Source organism: Callospermophilus lateralis, chromosome X, assembly GCF_048772815.1.
Source record: "Callospermophilus lateralis isolate mCalLat2 chromosome X, mCalLat2.hap1, whole genome shotgun sequence".
Lineage (NCBI taxonomy): Eukaryota > Metazoa > Chordata > Mammalia > Rodentia > Sciuridae > Callospermophilus > Callospermophilus lateralis.
The window spans coordinates 74655982-74683194 of record NC_135325.1 but is presented as its reverse complement, the minus strand read 5'-3'; the positions used below and the strand labels follow the sequence as shown (position 1 = coordinate 74683194).

General features: G+C 35.4%; 1 pseudogene; it reads right to left on the bottom strand.

Annotated features, from left to right (window-relative positions):
* Window positions 1-22790: 22790 nt before the first annotated feature.
* Window positions 22791-27213, bottom strand: part of LOC143638601 (large ribosomal subunit protein eL19-like) — a 70346-nt pseudogene continuing 65923 nt past the window's right edge.

Sequence of the window (27213 nt, the reverse complement as noted above, 5' to 3'; positions counted from 1 at the left end):
TTATTCTTTACAAGTCAAAATTTCCATTTGTTTCATTTTTATAATTTATATAACTTGGTTTGTTAATATTCTCTACTGAGTGAGTTATAATTTTCTTATTTACCTTTAACTCTTCAAACAGTTTTTGTTTGTTTTCTTTTTTTTAGCTCACTGAATATATATAGTGATTTCAAGTTTGTGTATTAATTACAACATCTGACTTTCTTAGGGCATTACTTATTGATAGTTTTACCCTGTATATAGGCCATGGTTACTTGCTTCCTAGCAAGATTGGTAATTTCTTGTTGGATACTGAATACATTAAATAATTTGATTTTGGTTACTCTGGAAATAAGATTCTTTTTATTCACCCCAGCTTTTGTTATTACTCTTGTTGGTTTTGTTGCTTTGTATAATGACTTTTATGATATAATTCTGTAAATGATATATTCTCCATCCTGTATGGTCACTTAAGTCTCTATTGGCTTATCTTGTCAGAGAGACATTTCCTTAAATATTTGAAACCATTTTTAAAATCTTTGCCAGTTTATTATTATGTTTATATAATTTTAGAGGTACTTACTCTGTGTTGTTTTTGTTGATGTCATTTATTAAATATTTATTGCACAAAAGTGACTGAAATAAAAGCGTAAATAAAAGTTCTTTGAGCTTTTACCACTATAAGGCAATAAAGTATAACTAATAATGTAAAACTTGGGTAGCAAGAGAGAGAATATTAAAGGCAAATAGTTTTGACATTATAAAGAAGGACTATCTTTTCTGTTTCACAAAATGGGTCTGAGGATTCAACTTGGTAAGGATGAAAATCAGTACATAGGTTTAGTAGCACAAAGTTAATTGAGATCTTTGTGTGTGTGTGTGTGTGTGTGTGTGTGTGTGTTGGGGTCTAACATTCTGAGGTCATGGAAAGTGCACGCTGAAGAATCTGAATATGGAGTTCCTCTTTATTAGCAGAAGTCAAGGATGTTGGGATGCTGAATGTGACAGGAAAGCAATAACTCCTCACACTAGGCTAATTCTTGTAGGGCATGATGATCCTGTTTAAGAAGAAAAATAAAACCCCAACTGCTACTGCTGTGTACTTTTAGTATATATTTCCTAGTGGAAATATACTGTTTTGTCATTGGGAAAAATGTTTTCTTAGTACTAGCAAACAAGAGAGTTGTTTTCAATATGTTATGCCATAGTTAAGATTTAACTTCACACTGCCCTGTAAAAGATGTGTTGTGCAAGAACAAAACAGGCTACAGCTTTGCAGGCTCCCCAGCTCTCCCCAATGAGTAAATTGTCAGTTGTAAGACTCAGAATCTTCATGCATAATTGGAGGACTGAACACTCAGCAGTAATTCATTTGTGGCCTCTGTGTGTGTGTGTGTGTGTGTGTGTGTGTGAGAGAGAGAGAGAGAGAGAGAGAGAGAGAGAGAGAGAGAGAGAATGGGAATTAAATAATCTACTTAGAAAAAAAAAATAAGGTGATTTGTAGTTCTAAGGAAAGCCAAGATGAAACAAAGCTAATTTATCTGTTTTATCTTTGAAAAAACAGAAAGGAACTGCATATTGTAATGGAGTAGAAGGAAGAACGACAAGAAATTAAATTTCGCAAATTGCTGGAGGATGGGTTATGCATATTTTTGTAGGTTGTTGAAAGAGTTTGAATTATGTTAAATCTCATAAAAAGATTGAAATATACAGAAAAGAAAAATATTTTTAAAGGATGTTATTTTAGTATATTGATCAGATATTCAAATAATCTGTTCTATGTAAAATAGCCAGAAGTTTAGTTGCAAAATCTACCAGCAATGTAAATTTGAGATTTGGCAGCATGAAACTGTATTTGAAATTATGCGAGAGGATTTGATTACTGAGGGAGGAAAAATAGACAAAGTATAGGAAAGTTTCAAGGATTAAGCTTTGGAGACTTCAACATTTATTGGTCATAGAGTTTAAAAAAAACAGGAAAGGAAGATGAAAGGAAATATTAAGTGAAACAGTAAGGAAAACTTTACATGGTGCCTAGAGCCAAGAGAAGAATGCATTTTAGGAAATATGGTGTTATGATTGTGCCTAAGGCCCTTTATCAGTCAATATGATAAAGATGGAAGTGTGACTATTGGACTTTGTAATATAAAGGTAATTTTTGATCTTGAAATGAGAAGTTTGATTTTGGTAGAATGATGATTTTAAAGATAAATTAGAATATATTCAAAGGAGAATAAAAAGTTGATAATTAGGGAGGGTAATAATACATTGTTATCTTGAGGAATTTTTCTTTAAAAGACAGTAGAAATACTGGCAGTAATAGAAAATCATCAACAACAATAATCACATTAAAATTGATTCTAGACAAAAGAGTCCTAACAGGATGTCTAACAGAATATTCTACCCAAAAGCTATGAAATATGCATTCTTTTTAATTACACTTAAAACAAATTCTGGAACAGATCATATATCAGTCCATAAAATAAGCCTTAACAAATTCAAGAAAACTAAAATTAAATGTCTGCCTACAGTGGTATAAAACTAGAAATCAATAACAGGAGAAACTTCAGAAATTTTATAAATAAATGAAAATTAAACAACTTGTTCTATACCCAAACCTATAAGATTCAGTAAAAGCAATGCCAAAAGGGAAGCTTAGAGCAATAAAATGCCTACATAAAAAGAGAAAAAAGATCCCAAATAAGTAACTTAACATTTTACCTCAAGGAACTAGAAAGACAAGAACAAGCCAAACTCAAAATTAGTAGAAGCAAAGAAATAACAGAACAAAAAATGCAAAAGATCAGGAAAATTAAGAGTTGGTTCTTAGGAAAGAGTTGGTTCTTTGACAAAGATACCAAAAATATATTTTGAGAAAGGACACATAAACCTTTAGCTCGGTGGGGGAAGAGGGAATACCAAAAAAATAAAATCAAAGATGAATAAAGACATATTAAAACTGATCAAAGAGGGTCTGTAGCTGTAGCTCAGTGGTAGAGAGCTTGCCTGGCATATGTAAGGCACTGGGTTTGATCCTCAGAACAACATAAAAATAAATAAGTAATAAAACATTTCCTAGCAGAGGAATTCAGGATCCAATAACTTCACTGATGAATTAATCCTAATATTTAAAGATAAATACAAATTGTTCTAAACCTGGAAAAAAACACAATAATTGAAGAAAAAGGAACACTTAAAAACTTACTTCATGAGGCCAGCAAGATCCTGATACCAGGAAGCATCACAATATCTGATCTGAAATTGAATTGTACTATGGGACTGTAGTAAAAAAAAAAAAAAAAACAGAATGGCATTGACATTGGCATCAATATATATATGAAGACCAGTGGAACAGAACAGAAGACAGAGAGACAAATCCACAGGAATACAGCCATCTGATATTTGACAAAGATGCCAAAAATATATTTTGAGAAAGGGCAGCCTTTTTAACAAATGGTGCTGGGAAAACTGGGTAGCTATATGTAGAAAAATGAACTAGTCCCCTATCTCTCACCCTGCACAAAATTCAAATTGAAATGGAACAAAGGCTTAGGAATTAGACCAGAAACTTTTCAACTACTAAAAGAAAACATAGGGTCAACACTCTATCATACAGGTACTGGCACTTACTTAGTTAACAAGATCCCACATAAGAAATAAATTCAAGAATCAATAAGTGAGATGCCATTAAACTAAAAAGCTTCTGCACAGCAAAGGAAACAAAGCATGAAGAGAAAGCCTACAGAATGGGAGAAGATTTTTGCCAACCACTCCTTAGGACAGTAATATCCAGAATAAAAAAACTAAAAATTTTTAACACCAACCCAATAAATATATGTGCAAAAGTTCAGAATTTCTAAACCATACTTTCTCAAATGAAGAAACACAAATGGCAAAGAAATAAATGAAAAAAAAATTATTCAACATCTCTAGCATTCATAATAATGCAAAGCAAAATTACCCTATGATTTCGTTTAACTCTAGTCTGAATGGCAATTATCAAGAATACAAATAAATGCTGGTGAGGATGTGTGGCAAAAGGTAGACTCATACATTGTTGGTGGAACAGCAAATTAGTAGAATTATCCTGGAAATCAATAGGGAGATTCCTCAAAAAACTAAGGATGGAACCATCATATAACCCAGCGCTCCCACTCCTTGGTATTTTCCCCAAGGATCTAAAATTATCATGCTACAGTGATAGAGTCACCTCAATGTTTATAGCAACCCAATTCACAATAGCTACATTATGAAATCAAGCCAGTTTCCCACCAATAGATGAATGGATTAAGACATTGTGACAGGGGCTGGGGTTGTAGCTCAGTGGCAGAGTGCTTGCCTCACACATGTGAGGCACTGGGTTCAATCCTAAGCACCACATAAAAATGAATAAATGAAATAAAGATATTGCATCCATCTATAAAAATATTTTTAAAAAGAAATTGTGACATATATGTATGCAATGAAGTTCTACAAAGCCATAAAAAAGTATGAAATTATGGCATTTGCTAGTAAATGGAAAAAAATGGAGAATATCATAATAAGTGCAATAAACCTATCAGAAACTCAAAAGTCAAATGTTTTCTCTCATATGCAGAAGCTAGAGTAAAATAGGGGAAGGGGTGGGGAAGGATAGAATAACAAAGATAAAGGGAAGATAAGTAATGTAGAAGAGTGAAATGGAGAGGCAGAGTGGATGGAAGGGTATAGGGAGTCATTTGCATGATAGTTCTTTAAAAATCATACTATGTGCATATATAATTATACCATGGTGAACTTCACCTTTAGATATAGGTAAAAAGAACCAATCAAGGGCTGGGATTGTGACTCAGCAGTAGAGTGCTCGCCTAGCACATGCGAGGCCCTGGGTTCAATCCTGAGCATCACATAAAAATAAATAAATAAAGATATTGTGTCCAACTACAATTAGAAAATAAATATTTTTTTAAAAAAGAACCAATCAAATATAAACAGATATATGAGTGAAAGAAAGTCTAGTAAAGTAAAAGTAGGAGATTGGAGAGGGGAGCAAGGATAGGATGAAAAAGAGGGAGTCATGAACTGAAATTGAATTCCATGCAAATATGAGTTTGTTGGGATGACCCAAACTACTATATGTAGTTATAAAGCTCTAAAAAAATTCTGATACCAAACCAGACAAAGATATAAAAAAAGAAAACTATAGGTTAATACCCCTGATAAACACGTATTCAAAATTCAACAAAATACAGGCAAACCAAATTCAAAAGCACATTTTTAAAAGATCATTCACTGTTATAAAGTGGAATTTATCCTAGAGATGCAAACATGTTTTAACATATGCAATGTGTTATGGTTTGGACTTAAGGTGTTCTCCAAATACTCTTATATTAATGTCAAAATGTTCATGGGTGAAATGATTAGACTGTGAGAGCTGTAACCTAATCATTCTATGATTGGTTGAATAGCCTGAATGATTACTGTATGCAGGTGAGTGTGGCTTAAGGAAGTGGGTTTCTGGAGGTGTGCTCTGAAATTTTTCATCTTCCCTATAATCCCTTCCACTCTTCTCCTTTCTGTTTTTGGCTGCCATGAATGGAGAAGCACTCCTCTACCACACTCTTCTGCCATGATGCTCTCCCTCACCTTGGGACAAGAGCAATGGACTCAGCTTATATTGGACTAAATTTATAAAACTATAAGCCAATGTAAATTTTTCCTCCTCTTGATGTGAGGAAAAAGTTATATTCATACATTGCTGGTGGGATGGCAAGTTGGTACAACCACTCTGGAAAACAATATGGAGATTACTCAGAGAACTTGAAATGGAACCACCGTTTAACCCAGTTATCCCACTTCTCAGCATATACCCAAAGGAGTTAAAATCAGTATACTATAGTGACATGGCCACATCAATGTTTATAGCAACTTAATTCACAATAGCTAAGCTATGGAACCAACATATGTGCCTTTCAACAAATAAATAGATATATGTGTATATATGTATATATATATATATATATATATATATATATATATATACACACACACACACACACACACACATACATATACACACACAATGAAATATTACTCAGCCTTAAAGATGAATGAAATTATGGCATTTCTTGGTAAATGGATGGAACTAGAAACTATCATGCTAAGTGAAATAAGTCAATCTCAGAAAACCAAAGGCCAAATGTTCTCCCGGATACACAGAAGCTAACTCACAATAAGTGTGGTGGTGGGGGAATAAGAGAAGTTCTCTGGATTAGACAAAGGGGAATGAAGGGAAGAGATGGAAGATGGAATAAGAAAAGACAGTAGACTGAATCAGACATAACTTTCCCATGTTCTTATATAAATACACAACAGGTGTAACTCCATATCATGTACAACCACAAAAATGGGAAGTTGTACTCTATGTATGCATGATATGTCAAAATACATTCTATTGTCATGTATAATTAAGATTAACAGATAAAACATTTAAATTCCTCCTTTTAGTTGTTCTTACTAACACAGAAATTGGTACTAAGAGTAGAGTTGTTGCTATGATATATGATGATGTAGTTCAAAACCCTTTGAAAATGGTTTGCAGAAGGAATTTGGAAAAGTTGGAGATGAAGCCTGGAAAAGTCTCAGAATTTTGTAAGCATAGCTTAAGTGGTGATTTTGGTGGAAGTTCAGAATACCAAAATGTCAATAAGAATGTGAACTGTGCTTATGTAGATTCAGAGGAAAATGAGGATTCTAGGAAATGGAAATAGAGGTATTTGTATTAGAATTATGGCAAATAATTTGTCTAAATTTTATGCCTATCCTGATACTCTATATGAAGCTGAATTTAAGGGTGATAGACTAATTAATCTGGTAGAGGAAATTTCAAGGCAAAGTAACATTTAGATTGTGGCATGAATATTGTTGGGAGTTCTTAGCAGGTTTATTGTGAGAATGGGGAGGAGAGAATAAAGCTAAAGGATTTTTAAAATTTGAATTTGGCTAGAAAGGTATGTGTAGAGCTAGGGCCAAGGAAGGTGTGCTTGTAAGTGAATGTAGCCACTAAGGAGATACTAAGTACTTTGTACAAAGACAAATAGGCAAGATGCCTCAAGGGCATCTCAGAAATTTGCATAACCACACCCACCACAGGCTCAAGGATGTAGAAGGGAAAATTCCTTTGAGAGGAAGACCTTGCATAGGGGCCCTAGAAAGTTGATGCACCAGGATCAGCCATTCAGGTGCTCATTGGCCACAGGATTTGTGATTCAGGGTGATCCAGATACTGCAGGAGCTGGCAGCAAACCTTGACATTATCCATGTAGTGCTGGTTCTGCAAGGAAATTGGATGCTAAAGTTAAGATATCATGTAGACTTCCATCTATAATTCAAAAGAAAGCCTTGGAAGCCAAACAAATTGTAGCAAGGTTGGAGGCCCTGCAGGCTTCCCCCGAGAAGGGTGATGCAGAAAGCTATAAAGGTAAAGCTAAAGCTAAAATGGGAACATCACCAGGAAATGAAAGATGCTGATAATGTGGACTATCTGCTGAGAAAAGCTGTTAGCTGTGAATAGTGCCAAACTAAAAGAGATCCCATATGAGCTACAACCAGCATAGCCAATGGGGTGGGACTGTTTAAGACCTTTGGAAAGTACACCTGTAGCCATGTTTCCAAGACTCTGTACAATAATTTATGGGCAGAGTTACAGGACCTGTTTTCTCACCTGTGTTATAGTCATGTTTTGGTCCCATCACTTTTTTCTATGACCATACTGCTTTTTGGGATGAGAATGTTTACTCTGTGTCACTATATATTGGAGATATATGAACCAAAATAAACTTTTTATCTTCTAAGTTGTTCTTGTTAGGTATTTTGTTCACAGTGATGCAAAGCTTGCTAAAACACAAACCAATGAATAATCCAAACTAAAACAATGAGCAAAAGATCTAAATACACATTTCTCAAAGAAGACATACAATTTACCAACAGGTAAATGAAAAACTATTCAATGTTACTAATCATCAGGGAAATGAAAATCAAAGCCACAATGTGATATCTTGTCATTCTAATAAGAATGGCTATTCTATGGAAAGTGGTATGGATATTCCTCCTAAAACTTGCAATGGAATAACCACTTGACCAGCTATCCCACTCCTTGGTTTATATCCAAAGGACTTAAAATCAGCAAACTATAGTGAAACAACCACATCAATGTTTATAGCTGCTCAACTCACAATAATAGCCAAACTATGGAACCAACCTACGTGTCCTTCAACAGATGAATGAATAAAGAAAATGTGGTATATACCCACAATAGGATATTATTCAGCCTTAAAGAAGAATGAAATTATGACATTTGCTGGTAAATGGATGAAGCTGGATAATATCATGCTAAGTGAAATAACCCAATCCCCCAAAACCAAAGACTGAATGTTTTTTCTGACATGCAGATACTAATTTAAAATAATGGGAGATGAGGTTCTAGGGAAAAATAGAGGTATTTTGGATTACATAAAGGGGAGCGAAAGAGGGGTATGGAGGTAGGAAGGATAGTAGAATGAATTGGAAATTATTACTATATATATATATATATATGACTACATGACTGATATGATTCTATATCATTTACAACCAGAAGAGTGAGAAAGTATACTACATTTATGTAGGATGTGCAAAAGTCCATTCTACTGTCATGTATAAATAATTAGAACAATAAAAAATGAAAAGACATAACAAATAATGGCAAGAATATGGAGAAAACAGAACTCTTGCTCATTGTTAGTGGGAATGTAAACTAGTACAGCCATTATCCAAAACAGAATAAAAGTATTGTTTTTTAAATACTCAAAATACTACCAAATTATCCAGCAATTCAACTACTGGCTACATTAAAAGGAAACAGTATGTTGAAAAGAAACCTGCCCACCCATGCTCATTCAGCTCTCCTCACATTAGCAAAGATGTACAATCAACCTATGTGTATATCATAAGATAAATAAATAAAGAAAATGTGGCATATATACACAATGCAATGCTTGTCAATCATTACAAATAAGGAAATCCTTTCATTTGTGACAACATGGATGAACGTGGAGCACATTATTTTAAGTGAAATAAACCAGACACAGAAAGACAAGTAACATATGATCTCACTTGTATGTGGAATCTAAAAAGTTGAAATCATATCTGTAGAGAGTAAAATGGTGTTCACTGGAGGCTGGAATGATTAGGGTGGAGGGAAGCATGGGGAGATATTGGTCAAAGGATAAAAAATTATAGTTAGGAGAAATAAATTCAAGATATCTATTGCCACAAAAAGGTGACTATAATGATATATTGTGTCCTTGAGAAATGCAAAAAGAGTAGATGTCAAGTTCCCTCATCACAAAAATGATAACTTTTTAAGGAATGAATTTGTTAGTTAGATGTAATCATATACTATCTTTCAATTTAAAATTAAGATAAAAGTAAAACATGGTTATATGCAAAATAAAGTAGTATTCAGTATTTAAAAATGAGAAACAAATTCTGTCATTCATTTGAAACAGCATGAATAACCTAGAGGACATTATGCTAAGTGAAATAAGCCAGACATATAAAAACAAACATTGCAAGATCCAAATTATATGTGAAATTTGAAAAGGTTGAATTCAGAAGTTATGCACCGAATGGTGATTGCTATATGCTGAGGGAAATGTTGGTCTAAGGTGACAAAGTTTCAGTAGAAGAAATAACTTTTTAACATCTATTGTATAGCATTGTGACTATAATAATAATGTATTATATATTTCAAAATTGCTAAGAGAGATTTCAATATTTTCATAAAAATAAGAATATGAAGTTATTAATATGTTAATTAGTTTGATTAATTAGTTTGATTAATCATTACACAATATATACATATAACAAAACATTTTAACATCTCCCATATTTTATACAATTATTATTTTTCAGTAAAAATTTTTTAAACAGGAAAAAAATGGCCATTAATACAAAGAAAGTACCAGTAATATATTCATTCTAAAAGCTTTTCAGAAAACATTTCCTAGTTTAAAAGAATGTCTTCTAAGGATGTTATTTCTTACCTCTTCTCACAGTAAAACTGGTGCAAGATTCTTTTATCAAATATTTCATATAAGGGTAAGCTTGAAATATGCTGTCATGTGAATGCATATTTTATCAATGAAAATATCACTGGTACTACTTTTTGCAGTGTATAATGTGACAGCTGGCATTTAAAAAATAATTTGCAGATTCATCAAGGCTACTGTATGGTTCATCTTTTCAGACAGGATTAGCTGAAATTTCAGTTGCTATTTTGGCCACAGGCAGACAATATAGCAAAGACCCCAAATTGCCCTTTAGCCAGTTTTATGATTGTCTGGTGATGGTGAATGCAAGCAATGAAGAAGTGACTGTCTGGCACTAAAAGATAAGCTTTCAGTCAAGAAGCAACAAATTGGTTTCTGTTGAAAGAAAATTTGACAATATAGAAGTCAAAAGGTTGCATGTCCTGTTTTTCCTCAATGAACATTTTGCAACATTTAATCTTGAACTTCTAAATTAGGGACTGGGAACACTCTTAGTGATGTTCTCTCAATTACTATTCATTCTGATCAAACATTCCTGAATCAGTAAATTTTAAGATGGTGCTGATATAAGAGTATATAAAATAAGACCAAAAAGTGGAGTTGGAAATAAAAGACCTATTAATAATGTGCCAACCAAAGACTCAAAAGTCTTTACTCAGTATCTGTTCACATGTAGAAAATCATTACATCTCCCTGACCTAAGTTTGCTATAATCAGTCTCAGCTCTCATATAATCATGATTTTAAGATTACAATTTTAATAGTCACTCTAATTAAATCTTTTAATTTCATTCCTTCAGTAGATGAACATATCTCACGCCCAAATCAGAGATTTGGCATGACTCATTCTATGTATGTTACAAATAAAGCATGATCTTATGGAAAGAGCAGTAAAATAAAAATAACAATTTCCACACTTTGCTCTGTTATTGTTAACAATAAATGCACAAGTATAAAATAAATGTAGAATGATAATGGAGATGGGGTAAATAAAAGATGAGCTTGAAAGGTAGTCACTGACTGAATCACAAAGACCCTTGAAAATTCATTATGAAAGCCATTTAGTAGCATCAATATTTAAATCCTAAGGGTGGTTTGACTAGGTGTTTCAGAAACATTAAAGAAATAGCACTGTGGACCTATATTGACACAGGGAAGAAAATGGACAAAGAAAAGTTTATTGCAATAGTTCCTTGGTAGTAAAAACTAAATATCTGTGGACTAGTCCATTAGACATGATGAAAACTCCATATTGCATCACAGAAGGAAGAATATATTGCAGTGATGAGTCTCAGAGTCAAATTGGTAAGATTCTGGAGAGGATGGTGGAATTCAAATGAATGAATGAGCAAACAAGAAAGGCAGAAAGGCTCAAACTTTATGAAAACATAAATATCCAGATCCTACTTTGAGAACACTAGCTACTGACTTTCAGACATCAAGATTAAATTTAGATTCTCCCCACTACAGCAGAAGTAGTTTCTGATGTTAGTAGGATATCCACATAACTTTTCATCAAAAGTGAAACATTTATCAGAGAGAATGAAGGTGCTGTTAATAATTTATACAAGAATATCAGATAAAAATCAAGACCTTTCCTGGGAATACACGAACTTATTATACTTACCTATCTTTTCTATGAGGTTTTGCTCAAGAACTTTGAAAAATATAAGCTGAAGTTGAAAAGTTACCTTTATCTTTAGGCAACTGGAGAAACTCCTGGGGGAGGGGGATGAATCTTCATGATAAAATAGGTAGAATGCTAAACTATTTCACATCTAGAAAGTACAATTTGAAGTGAAATATACAGTACTGCTTTAAAAATCTGGATTCAAGTTCTTGCTTTAATTTACTATATGTGACCCTGGAAAAATAAAATCTTGAAAATCTTATATTATTTTCAAAAATAGAAATAATAAAGCTTGTTTGTTGTATACAACAGTTTTAGGGATCAAATAAGTTAATGTAAAGTTTTCAAAATTTTTGAAGTTCTATGAAAGTATTAGAACATTACTAATATTAGATATTATTATTATCATAACAATAAAGTGATTAAGTCTATTGAGTTAAAAGATATTCAATACCTACTATGAGAAGTAATTTACATGCCAAAAATAAAATAACTAATAGAGAATGAGAGTTTTTTGTTTTGTATTGTTTTTTGGTCCCATTTATGAGTTTGGTGTTAATTTGAGCGATGTGTACAATTCTAACTTAACCAGTAGTACACAGTATGGGAATTTCTACCATGTTTTAAACAGTTCTTCTCTAATTTTATTATATAAATATATGCAGTACACTTTGGACTTCAATAACTTATCTTTCATCTAAACTGAACCTTTAATTATTTTTAGTGTCACACAGTCCATGAATAAAAAGGGTTATTCAGTTGAGATGAGATGGCAAAGTAAAAAGTTAACTGTCTAGGAACAGTGTTTTTAAAATGTTTCATAGCACCATGCATAATTTCATTCATAATTTTAAATAAAATAACCTATGGATCTTGTTCGCTTTCTTCTTTTTAAAAATTCCCCTTTCTACATTTCCACATCAATTACATATGAATCATGGGTTGCCTTTGTCAAAGAAGAAGAAATGTATGCATGTAAATGTAGAACTTGTCAGAATGAGATAGTAAGTACAATCCTGGTCCATTTTGAAGGGGGATGTGACCTTTAAAAATAAAGAAGTGCTTCAAAGTAACAATGAATTGTCATATAGAATGAGAAGGTTTGATTAAAGATTTACATCATAGGCTAACTAACATTCCTAGTAAGTGTAACTTGAAAGAAATATATATTGGTGTGGTTATAGATCACCATCTCCAGATTATTAAAGAAATATTCTGAAATTAACATTTCATTTATCCACCTTTATAGGGAATTATGCTATTTTAAAAATAAATGGTAGGGTTGGAAGCATTCAAAATAGAAAAGATATCAGAGTAGCTCTGACCTGCTGCTTTTGGATAAATGCTAGAAAGATGAAAGTAAGCTAAATATCTTCTATTAGGTGATAAAAAATTGCTTATGAACCTGTTGTGGGGAACTTTTAATGCCTAATAAGGCACCACTTAGGAAAAAAAAACTTGGATGATGAAATAATAAAATTCTGATAGTCTTATAAACCTTCATTCTAACATTATTCTCATTATACTATTTCAACTTTATCTATTTATCTGTTAATAAGTTGCTAGTAGCTTTATTTTCTCCCAATTTCCCTTATGATATTTTTCCTTGTAGTAAGGGATGTTTTTACAGATCTGAGTATTTGGAATGCAGAGCTTTATGAAAGGTGTAGATTTCTCATTTCAAGCTGTGAAACTTACACAGGAGAGAACTCAGTGGGGAGGATTTATCTGGTTTCACAGCTATGGCTGAGCTGTCAGAACAAAAGGATTGCACCAGAATAAGAATTGCACAAGAAGAAGGAAAATACCAAAAGTAAAATCTCTTTGCTCAATATAACATAGCTTACTAAACATGAGCTACTCCTAGTGTTACTAGGGCTGGGCCTTCCAGGAAACTGAGGCAGCATGAAGCCCAGCTCCTGACCATCCTTCAAATGCAGATTCTTGCTATTAAATCAGAAAGATTTCAGACAGGTTGCTTAGAATAACTGGCATGCACTTATTGGAAGGGATGTAAAGCCGAGAAGGGGACACTCTCAAGGAAGAGATTGGATCCTCTCAGAGAGAAGAGGGACAGCATGCCTCTCCTGGACTCTGGTTTTCCAGAGTCCCACCCAGTTCCACCTCTTGGCTTTGGACAGCAGGATGACATCACATTTTCAAGCCTCCGTGACCACTGTAGGTCACATATGCTGACCAGTTCTAATTAGAACATTTTCTTTCAGATTTTATAGTTAGATGTAATTAGCCTTATCTCCCTGAATTCTGTTGTAATCTCCTCTGTGTAAAGTTCACAAAAGTTTCCTGTTTCAGGATAACTTGTGTTCTTGTTATCAAAATTATTTTGGGCCTGCATTTTCTCCTGCTGATAACAAGTAGTTTTCTAAGAAATATGATATACCCTGTCCACTTAAGCCAGACAGAGCTGCATGTATTTTTTTTTTTTTGAAAACAAATCATGTGGGGGTCAGCTTAGTGGGACAATTTTACAAAACTATTCCCTTAATCTCATGTTTCCACCACTCACATCTGTCCCCATCACTGGAATACTAAATGTGTAGCTAAATTATTTGGATTCTAGTGTGTTGTGTAACACATGTAGACAGTTTTAATACATACATAACTTTTATGTAGTTTAATCCCAGAGTGGATAGAACTTCTTTGACTAGTGTAGTGGCTGGCAAATTTACTGCCCTGGGCCAAAACTAGTAAACTACCTTTTTGGTGTGGGGGGGTAATATTTGTTGATATTTTATCTAAAAGTAGCCAGGATAATTTTCATATCTATTTTCTATGACTGCTTTTGTGTTACACTATTCGAATTGAGTATTTGCAACAGAAACTATATAGCCTGCAAAACAAACTATTAAATAAATTTTCTGATGGCTGCTCTAGTTTTAATTATTCCTATACTCTTTCTTCCATCTCAAAATGATAGAACTTTAAAAGAAACAATACAAGATGGAAAATGGTGGATTAGAAATATCCACCACATAGTAGCTACTCTTGGAGACTGGGTAGGAAAGTAGTGAGAAAGTGTTTCACTGCAACTCAGCAACCAGGTGAAACTCAGACATATTGGTATTTGAGAATTGAAAGAGATTTAATAAAAGAAATAGACTGCATTGGTGCTAGGCACATGATAGCTGAAAGAGTTTCCCAGGGAGTTTAAGAAGTGCAGATTCCACTGCCAAGGAAAACTACAATCTGAGTAGAAAATAGGCTCCTGATACTACAAAGCCAGTCAGTGTGGGGTGCTTCTCAACAGACTTAGTGAAAGTTGGAAGGAGAGTCAGCTTCAACATCAGGACATTGCTTAAGCTTTCTGCACAGGAGACTAGAAATTCCTACAGTTTTCTCTGTGTGTATTTGCGTATGTTTCTCTCTCTCTCTCTCTCTCTCTCTCTCTCTCTCTCTCTCTCTCTCTCTCTCTCTCTCTCTCTCTCTCTCTCTCTCTCTCTCTCTCTCTCTCTCTCTCTCTCTCTCTCGTGTGTATACCAAAGACCCAATGGTTAACTATGCTTTACTTCTCACTGAATTGGTAGATGCACAACCTGTAAGACTATGACACAGATCCAGGCAGCAATGGACTGTGCAGTTGCTGATGTGTGGGTCTGTGAAGCACATAAAGGCAGAAGGCACGTTCTTTAGAAACTGGCAGTCTGAACACTGTAACAAGCAGCAAAACCTGCTAGAGTGAATGTGGGACCTGTGTGGGTCAGGTTGAAAGCTGCTACTCAATACAGTCTTCCTGGACCTGATTACCTTCCCCGTGCCCAAGGTGTTTGGAGGATCTGTTACTTCAACCTGGGCGCTTCCTACACAAACCCCTGAGTGCAGAGACTTAGGCTCCTTGAAAGACATATGTAGCACATTTTGGATCAGTCCACAGGCTACCTGAGAGGGCTGGCCAGCAGCCCCTATTAGATCCATACACTGGTACCTGGGTACAATAAAACCCTGCAATTAATGTGACTTCTGCTCTGAAGTGGATAATGCTCTCTTTTTCCCCCAGCACTTGCTGGCAGGCAAGGAGGTGGAGCTCAGCATATAAATTCCCTTAAAAGGTTTGGCTGTTTGGGGTCCAAACTAGGAATAAGTTGAATGATAATTTCATCCCGTAAACCTCCTCTTAGATGGGGGATTCTACAATCAAAGTTCCAGAAAGATGTGTCTCCATTTAAAATATTCCAACAAAGAGAAAGATGAATTGTTTTATTTTTTAAAATTTTCTTATTTATTTATTTTTAAATTTATTCTAATTTGTTATGTATGACAGCAGAATGCATTTCAATTCATAGTATACATACAGAGCACAATTTTTCATGTCTCTGGTTGTACACAAATTAGGGTTACACCATTCGTGACTTCATATATATACTTGGGGTAATGATGTCCATCTCATTCCACCGTCTTTCCTATGCCCCTAATCCCTCCCATCCCCTCCCTCCCTTTTGCCCTATCTAAAGCTCCTCCATTCCTCCCATGCTCCCCCTGCCATCCCTATTATGGATCAACATCCTCATATCAGAGAAAACATTCAGCATTTGGTTTTTGGGATTGGCTTACTGCACTTAGCATAATATTCTCTAACTCCATGATTGATGTTGCATTCATTTTTTTGTAAATTGTTTTGTTATGTTTTCCCTCATTATTTGTTTTTTTTATAAATCTATATAATTTACCAATTGGAGTTTTATAAATAACTCTTGATTTTCACCTTTATTCTCTTTCTTTCTAATTTATCCTTGCTCATTTTCTTTATTCTCCCTTCACTCTCCCACTTTTTTCCCTTTCTTTCAATATAATCTATTAAGTATGCTATCATTATCAAAGTTTCAGCATTCTATATTTCTCACCCACTTTTCTCATTATCTAGTAGACTTGTAGAGATCATCAGTAATAAGTTTTCTATTACTTGGTGATATATAGTTTGCCTTTAAATTACCACTATTACTTGTGGTTACTTTCTCCTTTCAATGAAGAGATGGTAGTTGAACCTATCAGTTTGAGCACACTGATTGAGTGCTTTGACAGTAAAGAAAATGCCCCCAGTCCAGGGAACAACATAAAGAGATGACTGCTCAGTAAAGACCCTCACAAAATAGAGAAATAGGAATTCATCACAACAGATGTAAGAGCAACACAGAATCACAGGAGACATAAAGACATAAACCAACAAGAGACCTTCAAAAGTTTAAAATTTACAAATAATTGAATCCACAGATATTAAAGTGGATGGAATGTTGACCATTTTAAAACTTGATTACTATAGTAATTAAAAAATTAGAGTAAGAAATAAGGAAGGAAGTAGTGTATACAACACCGTATATTAAAAATATATAAAGAGATTCAGAAAAAAAAACAGAAATCTTGGGAATGAAAGTAATAATAAGTTAAACAAAAAACTCGCTTGAAGGTCTCTATAGATTAGATTAATAAAAGATGGGATTTCAGAACTTGAAGACAAGGTGGTTATACCGAACCATTCAGACACTATTAAAGAAAAAAAAAGAATAAGAAAATATGATCAGAATATAAAAGAACGTTGGAACATTAAGAGACCTAATTTAAGACTCATAGATATTGAGAAAGTAGCAGAGATATAGGCTAATGACATTGGTAACTGTACAATAAAATAATAGTAGAAAATTTCCAAACCTTGGGAATCAAATGGACATCCAAATTGCTGAAAACATTTAGCACCATAAATAGATAAGACCAGGAAAGAACCTCTTCACAATACATTATAGTTTGTGTTAGCTTTTTTGTTGCTGTGATCCTAATACCTGAGAAGAAAAGCTTAAAATCTATAAGATTTATTTTGACTCAAAGCTTCAGAGATTCAATCCAGCTGACTTCAAGGCTGGGCAAGCTCACAGTAGCCATGGAAGAGAGAGTGAGAAAGGGGGAGGGTGGGGCTAGGAACAAAATAATCCTTCCAGGGCATATCCCCAATGACCTTTGCTTCCAACTAGGTCCCACCTCCTAGTAGTCCACTCAGCTATCAGTGGATGAATCTATCAACTGGATTTATTCACCAGTGAGTTCAGAGACTTCATGATCCAATTATTGCCTAAAACCCCCACATCTGAACCTTGCATACTTTAGAAATATAGACATTACCATATTTATTGTGGTATAATTCCTAATAGACAAGTTATGAAGCCAGCCTAGATGTCCATCAACAAGTGAATGGATAAATAAAATGTAGTATATATACATAATGAACTTTTAGTCAGCCACAAAGAAGAATAAAATTATGTCATTTATATGAAAATGGATGAGAGTGTCATGTTGAGCAAAATAAGTCAGACTCAGAAAAAAAACAACTGTGCTGTGCTTTCTTTCATATGTGGAAGCTAGAGAGTAAAAGAGGATAAAAAAGTATTCTCATAAAATTAGAAGAGAGACCCTTAAGGTAAAGGAAGGGAGTGGGCAAGGAGAGGTAATATGGAGTGACATTAATTAAGTTATATTATATGCATGTATGAATATGACACAATGAAACACTATTTTATGTAACTAATATACACTAATAAGAAAAAAGAAAAAAACACACAAGATTCATTTAGGTTTACACATATTCTACAAGGCAGCTGAATCAAATCCCTAAGAAACCAAATTGAGGACAGGGACATTTCACAATAGGAACCACATTAGTGAATATCCTTTAGAGTCATCTCTATTCCTCCATATGTCACTGTTGCATGGATGCAAAATTTCAAGTACATTGTATACCATCAAGCTGGTAACCAAACCCTCTTCTAAGTTGTACTCATTTATTCATTTGGTCATTCTATAATTGAGCATCTTCCTTGAGATTCATATTTACCTGGGAATAATCCAACCTAGAAGTTCAAATGGCTATTTAAAAAAAAAAACTTCATTATTATTAAAATGGGGCCATGCTTGCTGATGCAGAATAAAAATAAAAATACACTTAATACCAAGATCTGACCTTGATTATTTGAGCAGGAGAGCTATAGGTAGTTTCTAGTATGATTGAATATTTAATGTATAGCATAAGCAAAGCATTTTTAGTAGTTCATATCATGTAAAATTGATTCATTACTGATTCATAAGAATATATGCATGCACAAACACACATACCCATGCGTGTGTGCACACAAACACACATACAAACACATATTCAACAAATTAAACCAAATACCCGAACTAAGAATTAGGTGACTATATTTAGTCACCTAATTCTTAGTTTTATATATATATATATATATATATATATATATATATATATATATATACTAATACTTCAATTTTTTTTTCTCAGCTCATTTCACTTTTTAAGGTGCTAGATTTCCCCCAGAATATATATATATATATATATATATATATATATATATATATATATATATATATATATAATACACACACACACACACACACATTTTAGACTTTGAGATAGGGTCTCATTAAGTTGCTTAGGGCCTCACCATGTTGTTGAGACTGGCTTTGAAATCACAATCGTCCTGCCTCAGCCTCCCCAGCTGCTGAGATTACAGGCATGTGCCAACATGCCCAGGAAGGGGTCAATAGATCTAAAATATGTTAATGACTTTTATTTTATTTTATTTTATTTTTGTGGTTCTGGGGATTGAACCCAAGGCATTGTGCATGTAAGGCAAGTACTTTACCAACTAAACTATATCCCAAGCCCATTAATGACTTTTATTTTATCATAGATTATTTATTTCCAAATCTTCAACTTTTTAGCCTTTTTGCTTTTATTGATAGTTATTTTTAAGATAGGATCAATAATACCTATATTTCAGAGTTGTTATTTATATTCATTTTTCAGAATTATGAAGATTAATAGCAGAATATGCAGATTAATAGCATGAACACACAGTACCACTCTGTTATGGTTTGGATCTAAAATGCCCCCTGAGAAGCTCTTAAGGAAGCATGATTCCTATTGCAGCATGATTTAGAAGTGAGGCTTTTAGGCAATGATTATAATCTTATCAGTGGATTAATCAACTTGAGAGATTAACAATTTGGGTAGACTACTGTGTGGTTTACTGTAGGAAAATGTGTTAACTGGAGGAGGTAGGTAACTAAGGGTGTGTCCTTCAATTTTATGTGTCCACGCCACCTACATTTCTCTTCTCTCTGCTTCCTGGCTGCCATACACCAAGTAGTTTCCTTCTGCCTTGCCCCTCTGCCATTCCTTTCCACAAATTGTTTCTGCCTTGGAGCCAGCTACCATGAACTGAATCCACCATGAGCCAAAATAAATATTTCTTCCTTTTAGTTGTTGTTGTCAGGTATTTTGGTCACAGTGATGAAAAGCTGACTAACGTTTCCCAGAATGAAACAGAAAGGAGAAGTTGGGAATTCTTCAATTTTGCATATACATAAACCCTTTAATAATGCATGTCCTATTTTATTATTAACATGAAGGATAAAAAGTAGCTTTTATACACATCATATCATTGTGAACAGTAATTTTAAATACTTTTTGAGTAACTAACTTCTTTTAGAAGACTATGGAAGAGAAAGACAACTTCCTTCAAAAAATATGTATATGTCTAAAATTTCTCAGAAAAATCTCTGGAGCTTCACACACCATTTTAAAGTCTATTTGGTACTTCAGTTTGGATATTCCTGCCATAGTATAGTGTGTTAGGTAGTTTTGAATTGCTGTGACAAATACCTGAGGGGGTTGACTTAAAAGACGGAATGTTTATTTTGGGTCATAGTTTCAGAGGTTTCAGTGCATGGTCTGGTACATCCATTTCTTTAAGCCTGAGGCAAGGCAAAAGAGCATGGATGAATGGTGTAGCAGAGGAAAACTGCTGGGCTCATGGCAGCTGGAAAGAAGAGAGAGAGAGAGAGAGTGTTATGCTCGAATTCGGGACCCCCAAACACCACCAGAGTCCCAAGATCGATGTAAGCAGCAAAGAGGTGTTTATTGTGAGCTAGCTCGGTCCTCCGCACACACACACAGCAACTGGTGACACTGAGAGGCCCCGAGCCCAGGGTTTGCAGCAGTTTTATACATTCTTTGGAGAAGGCAGGGACTTCACATACATCATACCATCTCTTAGCAAATCATCACACACTGCGGGAAAATCAAATAACAACTCTAAAACATGATTAGCACATTCACTGGCGGGAACAAGTTGGGTAGGGGTGATTGGTCAGTACAAAAGGAGTATTTATTTGAACTGATTGGTTTAAGCCAAGAGGGGTGTACGTGCTGAACTACATGGTTTCCCAACATGTTATCAACCACCATAAACTACTGGCAGGGTCATCTGGGATCCCAGGTATTTCCCTGTCTCATGCTGATTGGTGGCTACTAGGGGCTTTCTATGGATCCCCACCTAGCCTGACTGAGTCAGGGACACCTGGCACAGCAGATCTCTCCTGTTATTTGTAGATAAACAACTTAGCAGGGTGGGAATGTGCCTAGGAGTGCTCTGTGGTTTTTTCCAAGGACAAAGGCCATGTCCCTTCCTTGGACAGGCTTTGCTCTGAGATAGAGGCTGGTTTTTCAAGAGAGAGAGAGAGAGAGAGAGAGAGAGAGAGAGAGAGAGAGAGAGAGGCTAGAGACAAGAAATGTCCCTCCAGAGCATATCCACAGTGATCTACTTCTTCCAAACATGCCCACCCACTAATGAAGTCACAAAACTCTCATGATCTAAACATTTCCCAAAGCCCCACCTCTGAATGTCAGTGTACTGGGGACAAAGACTTCAACAAGTGAGTCTTGGGGAACATACATGATCTACACCATAACATACAGTTTTAAATAAAAGGTTGCATAATTTTTACTTTTCTTCTTTTTTTACTCAAAACTTATTTTGTTTTCAATATTAAAAAATCACTTCAACCTCAATCTTACCTAATATCATCCATAAAATGGATACCAGTCTGTCTTTTTTGATACTTAAATTAATACTTGGCTGCATATAAAATCCTGTTCTCTTTCTTTTTAAACATCAATTCTTTTAGTTTTGCTTCTCATTTTTTACAGATTAATTCAATACATGAATACTATAATTCTGAATATCTTGTACAAGAAGGTATTTTCTGGTTTTCTTTATTTTTATTTTCTAACTTAATTCATTTCTTTACTTTTTGAAAGTTTTCAGTTGAATCTATTCTCCATGGTAAGCCTGTTATTCTTTTTAGTTTCTGGAGCATCTTTTTTTTTTTTTTTTTGTCAACCCTTATTTCATATCTTCCTGAGGTTTTTTGTCTATTTTCTGAATTTTTGAATTTATGATTTGAAGTTTTTTTCGTAATTTTAGAACTTTTACTTCAAGCTGAGATGGTAAGGCAGGGTTTCTTTGCTTTGATTGTGTTATGTTTGGTTTCTGGAAAGAGTTTCCAACATGTAAGTTTTCATTTTCATTTTCTATTTTCTTCTAATAATAGTTTCCTATGATTTTTGGTCTTCTGTTTCCTGTTTATTCTTTCAATGTCTCATGTTTTCAAAATGAGCAATAGGAGTCAGGGGTGAGATGGTTTTGTGACTTCTTAGTTTATTAGTTCACTATACCCAGAGTTGTGGTGAAATGCAATGCATTTTAATTCATGTCATTTTTATTTGGTCAAGGGAAAAGAACTGATGTGCTTTATCACTTTGTGACTTAATTTTGTTTAGTAATTCATTTAATTTTCATCACTTGTTCACATAAAGTGATATCTCCTGTTTCTAAATTGTCCCATTTTTCCCTTGAAATAATGCTTCCCTAAGACTTCTCATACACTTTCGAGTTTTTTTTTTATTCCACTTCAATTATTTTCCTGATTTTGTGCATTATATCTCACGTGTACTAAATATTTCCACACCCAGGTCAGGTTCCTCTTTCTCTGGGAATGATTTTATCCATATTCTGCCATAGGTAGTACATGAAACCTCTACTTTTCTGTGATTTCTTTGCTGAGTCTGGTGTGGCATGGACTCAAACTGACTCTCTAATTTCAAAATATTTATTGACTACTATCTCTTTTCTTTAACATTGCTGAAACAAATTACCATAAACCAGATGGGTTAAAACAATAAAAATGAATTTTCTCTTAGATTTTGAAACTAAAAATCTGAAAAGAAAGTGGTAGCAGGGCCATGATCATCTCTCAAGTCTCTAGGAAAGAATCCTCCCTTTCCTGTTCCTTGTTTCTGGTGGTTGTCAGCAATTGCAGGCTTTCTTATACAAGTGTTTGAAGACCCCACAAAGACATACAGATTTAGTTAGCTGTCACTATCTTAAGGGAACCTGGATCACCACAATAATAACGAAAACTAAGAAAATAATTTCTGGAAATATTTTAACAATTTTGCCGAAAGATGGTCTTATTTAGACCAACTGAAAAGCCGGCTGACATAACGGACCTTGGAGATTATCTTGATGACAACATAGATGCAGGATGCTAGTAGTAAATTAAATTTTAACAGTTGGTTAGCCAGTGATTTTCATTTTCATAAACAATGTCTATATCTATTCTACAAGTTGATAGATTTAACACAATTTCTTCTCTGTCCTTTGTACTCTATAGAATCACAAACATTTTATCAAAAGATAAAGTTTCTGGTTCATTTTTTTCTATCCACTCACATGTCTCTATATTTCTAAATCCCAATGTGATGATACTTAATTATCATTATTGTATTCTTTCCAGCTAGCCTCAGGCAGAATCTTGAAGTTAGTAATTATCCTAGGGAAATTACCTAGATTCTTAAAGAACAAAATTGCTAAAACCCCCCCTTTTTACTTACAGGGAATTTATAAAATTATTATGTGTTTACTGATTGGATGGATCATGGTATCCATTTGTAATATTCATTCTTTAGTGCATTATTTGCATTTGAATGACATATGTTCACATTTATGAGTGATATATCTTTCTATAGAAATTACATAAATGTGTGGTGCATATATGCACAGTTCTCTTTAATGAGTTATCTAGTTAAGAAACACTTTTCTCCAGCAGCTATGTGGAATGTATGAGAACAAGTATAAAATGACAGATGATTCCTGATATCAACATGTTTGTGAAATAGGGATCAAAGGCAGGGAATTGTCGGGGTTTTTAGCCCTCCATTTCCTCCTGACCTGAGGGAGAGATGGGGAAAGCACGCCCTGACCAGGATGAACAAAGAAATGTAAAAGTCTACTGGCCGCCCACACCCAGTCCTCCCTTGCTGGAGGACAATCAGAAGCACGCCAGGGAGACCAGTCAAAGCAGGATCTCCTTTAATGAGAAAACACACACAGCTAATATAATGTACAGGAGTCAATCAGGGTAAAGGTCATCAGGGTGGGGAGAATTTACACCTACACCCATCCTACAGGCAGTAATGGGAGACAGGAGCTGTCCTGTCCATGAGGGCAGATGGGTTCTGAGTCTATCCTAGGGGTGATCTGATTTTTCATCACAACTCAGGCAATGCCTCCTGGCTGATTGCCAGGTGCCATCTAGCCATTGGCAGCCCCAGGACCAGAAAGCGGGTAGCAAGTTAGGTTTCCTCCTTTCTGATGCAACATGCCCCACATGTTACATCATGCCCTACAGGGAATATATCCAAATATTTTTAGGCTACTTTTTTTGAAACATAAAATCTTTGCAAATCATCCAAATAACATGATTTATGTACATATCCATTATCAAAATCATGCTACAAGGTAACCTTATCAAGGGAAATAGTAGTGTGATGTACACACACACACACACACACACACACACAAATACAGCTCCTGTCTGTTTATATGAATGTCAGACTAGATAAAGATGAAATAAAAGCTGAATTAGATCTCCCTTATCTGGCAATCTTTCTCTGTGTTTCAATGCTTATTCTCAGAAACATTGCAGCACAGTTTTTCTCACCTTTTACTGTAATGTGTGCTGTGAATACTATTAGTCCACGAACTTTCACATTGATAGAGCAATTGTCATGGGACTTCTTGTGTATATAAGTGTAAGGGTTCGGCGAAGCGTCAGAGGAAGAGACCACCAAGAGACTAACTTTTTGCAATGTGCAAGAGGGAGTTTATTAGGATCCGGTTCAGCGCGCTGAGTCCCCAGGCCGGCTCGCACAAAAAGGAAGAGCAGCCCAGGGCCCAGAGCAGAGGTTAAGCTGAGCTTAAGTACACCTTTTGGAGGGGGGGGGGGGGGCTTTGCATACATCAGAACAAATCAACAGGAGACTCTCGGGAAAATTGAACAACAACTCTGAGTCAAGATTAGCACATTTACTGGTGGGAACAGATTGGACGGGAGTGATTGGTTACTCTTAAGTGGGGGGGGGAATATTTAAACTGATTGGTTCTGGGCCCGTGGTGCCTAGTGCCAGGCGACTCAAAGTCCCAAGTTTTATCAGACCACCAGAGGAGTCAGTGAGAATGTTTACTGGGGCAGCTCCGGTATTATCCTAACAGCTACAGAGATCAAAGGCTTCTTAGCAGAGGAGGTATTTAACATATCAATGGTCTCTTACATATCAATGGTCTCTTGCTTTACAACCCAAGCCTTGCAGTTTAGAAACTTCACAGTGTCTGGTCCTTTACACTTTAACTCTGGCTCTGCGGTTTAGAATCAGCTTAAAAATTTTACCTTTACATAAGGAGTAGTCAGTTTTAATTTCCTATATTCTTTCTTACTTGTCCTACTTTGAACCTTTTTGTCTGTATATTCATTAGTCACTCTGACTCTGTTTTGTTCTGTTTAGAAGGTGGCTAGAACACTCTGGATTTCCCAGTCATTCCTCTCTGTTGACTTAAACCTAAGGGAAGTTAGAGATTGGACGGTAGGACAAGTAGCTGTTTTTCCACTGTGGTTCCAGAACTGCCAGATGGCCAGATAGGTCTGCCATAGCTTAGCTTTCATTCGGCAAAAGTATCATATCTCTTTACTGTAGAATTGGCAGGGGATTCCTGCTATTGCCAATATATTGGTTACCTCACTGCCTCTCATTGGTTTTTCAGTTCTTCCATCAACTGGGGAAAAAATTAACTACATCAAAGTTCATCTGCTTTAGGGGCTGGGGTTGTGTCTCAGTGGTAGAGAACTTGCCTCGCACATGCAAGACCCTAGGTTTTGTAAAGGTAAAATTTCTAAGCTGATTCTAAGCCGCAGAGCCAGAGTTAAAGTGTAAAAGACTGGACATTGTGAAGTTTCTAAACTGCAAGGCTTGGGTTGTAAAGTAAGAGACCATTGATATGTTTATTATTGCTAAATTCCTAGGCTACCCCAGAGCCTTTGATCTCTGTAGCTGTTAGGACAATACCGGAGCTGCCCCAGTAAACATTCTCCCTGGCTCCTCTGGTGGTCTGATAACTTGGGACTCTGTGTAAAATGGCACATAGGCACCTCGGGCCCCAGAACCAATCAGTTTAAATGTTCACCCCGCTTAGAAGTGATCAATCACCCCTGTCCAATCTGTTCCCGCCAATGAATGACTCAGAGTTGTTGTTCAATTTTCCCCGCGCCTCCTGACGATTTGTTCTGATGTATGCAAAGCCCCCCGCCCTCTCCAAAAAGTGTACTTAAGCTCTGCCTGACCTCTGCTCGGGGCTCTGGACTGCTCTATCTTCCTGAGTGAGCCTGGAACCTCAGCATGCTGAATCAATAAAACCCCTTCTGCCAATTGCATGGAGCCGGTCTCTTGTGGTCTCTCCCTTCGACACTTCGCCGGACCCTTACAGTTTGATTCTCAGCACCACATAAAAATAAATAAGTGAAATAAAGGTATTGTATCCAACTACAACTAAAAAAATAAATAAATATTTTTTAAAAAGGCCATCTGCTTTAAATGCTATGTTATATTTCCTGGTTTCATCTTGGTTTGTAAGGGTCTGGCGAATGTCAGAGGAAGAGACCACCAAGAGACCAACTCATGCAATTCGCAGAAGGGGGTTTATTGAGAATCCAGCGCGCTGGGGCTCCGGCTCACTCAACAAGGGAGAGTGGTCCAGAGCCCCGAGCACAGGTTGAGCAGTGCTTAAGTACACTTTTTGGGGAGGGCGGGAGCTTTGCATACATCAAAGCAAATCATCATGAGGCGCGGGAAAATCAAACAACAATTCCTGAACATGCTTAGTACATTTATTGGCGGGAACAGGTTAGGCTGGAGTGATAGGTCAGCCCTAAGGAGGGGGATACATTCAAACTGATTGGTTCGGGCCCTGAATGCCTATGTGCCAAGCTGCACAGGGTCCAGGTTATTTAATAACTAAATGGTCAGTACCGGGCATTGTCTTAACTGCCTCAGGAATTTCAGGTTCTGTGTGAAGTTCAGAAACTTTACAATACCTAGTCCTTTACATTTTAACTCAGGCTTTGCAGCTTAGAAACTTTACCCTTTCAGGTTGATCAGACCAGAATTAATATACACACAATGAGGCATTTCAGTGGAATGGTTAGACAACAGGGAAAGCTTAGAAAATAAACTACAAATTTCAGAATTTTTACTTTCTTCTGAATAAATGTATCCCTAAACACCACAATAATCTTGTATTTTGAGATGCTATTAAATAGGCATAGACTTTTTGTATATTTTGAC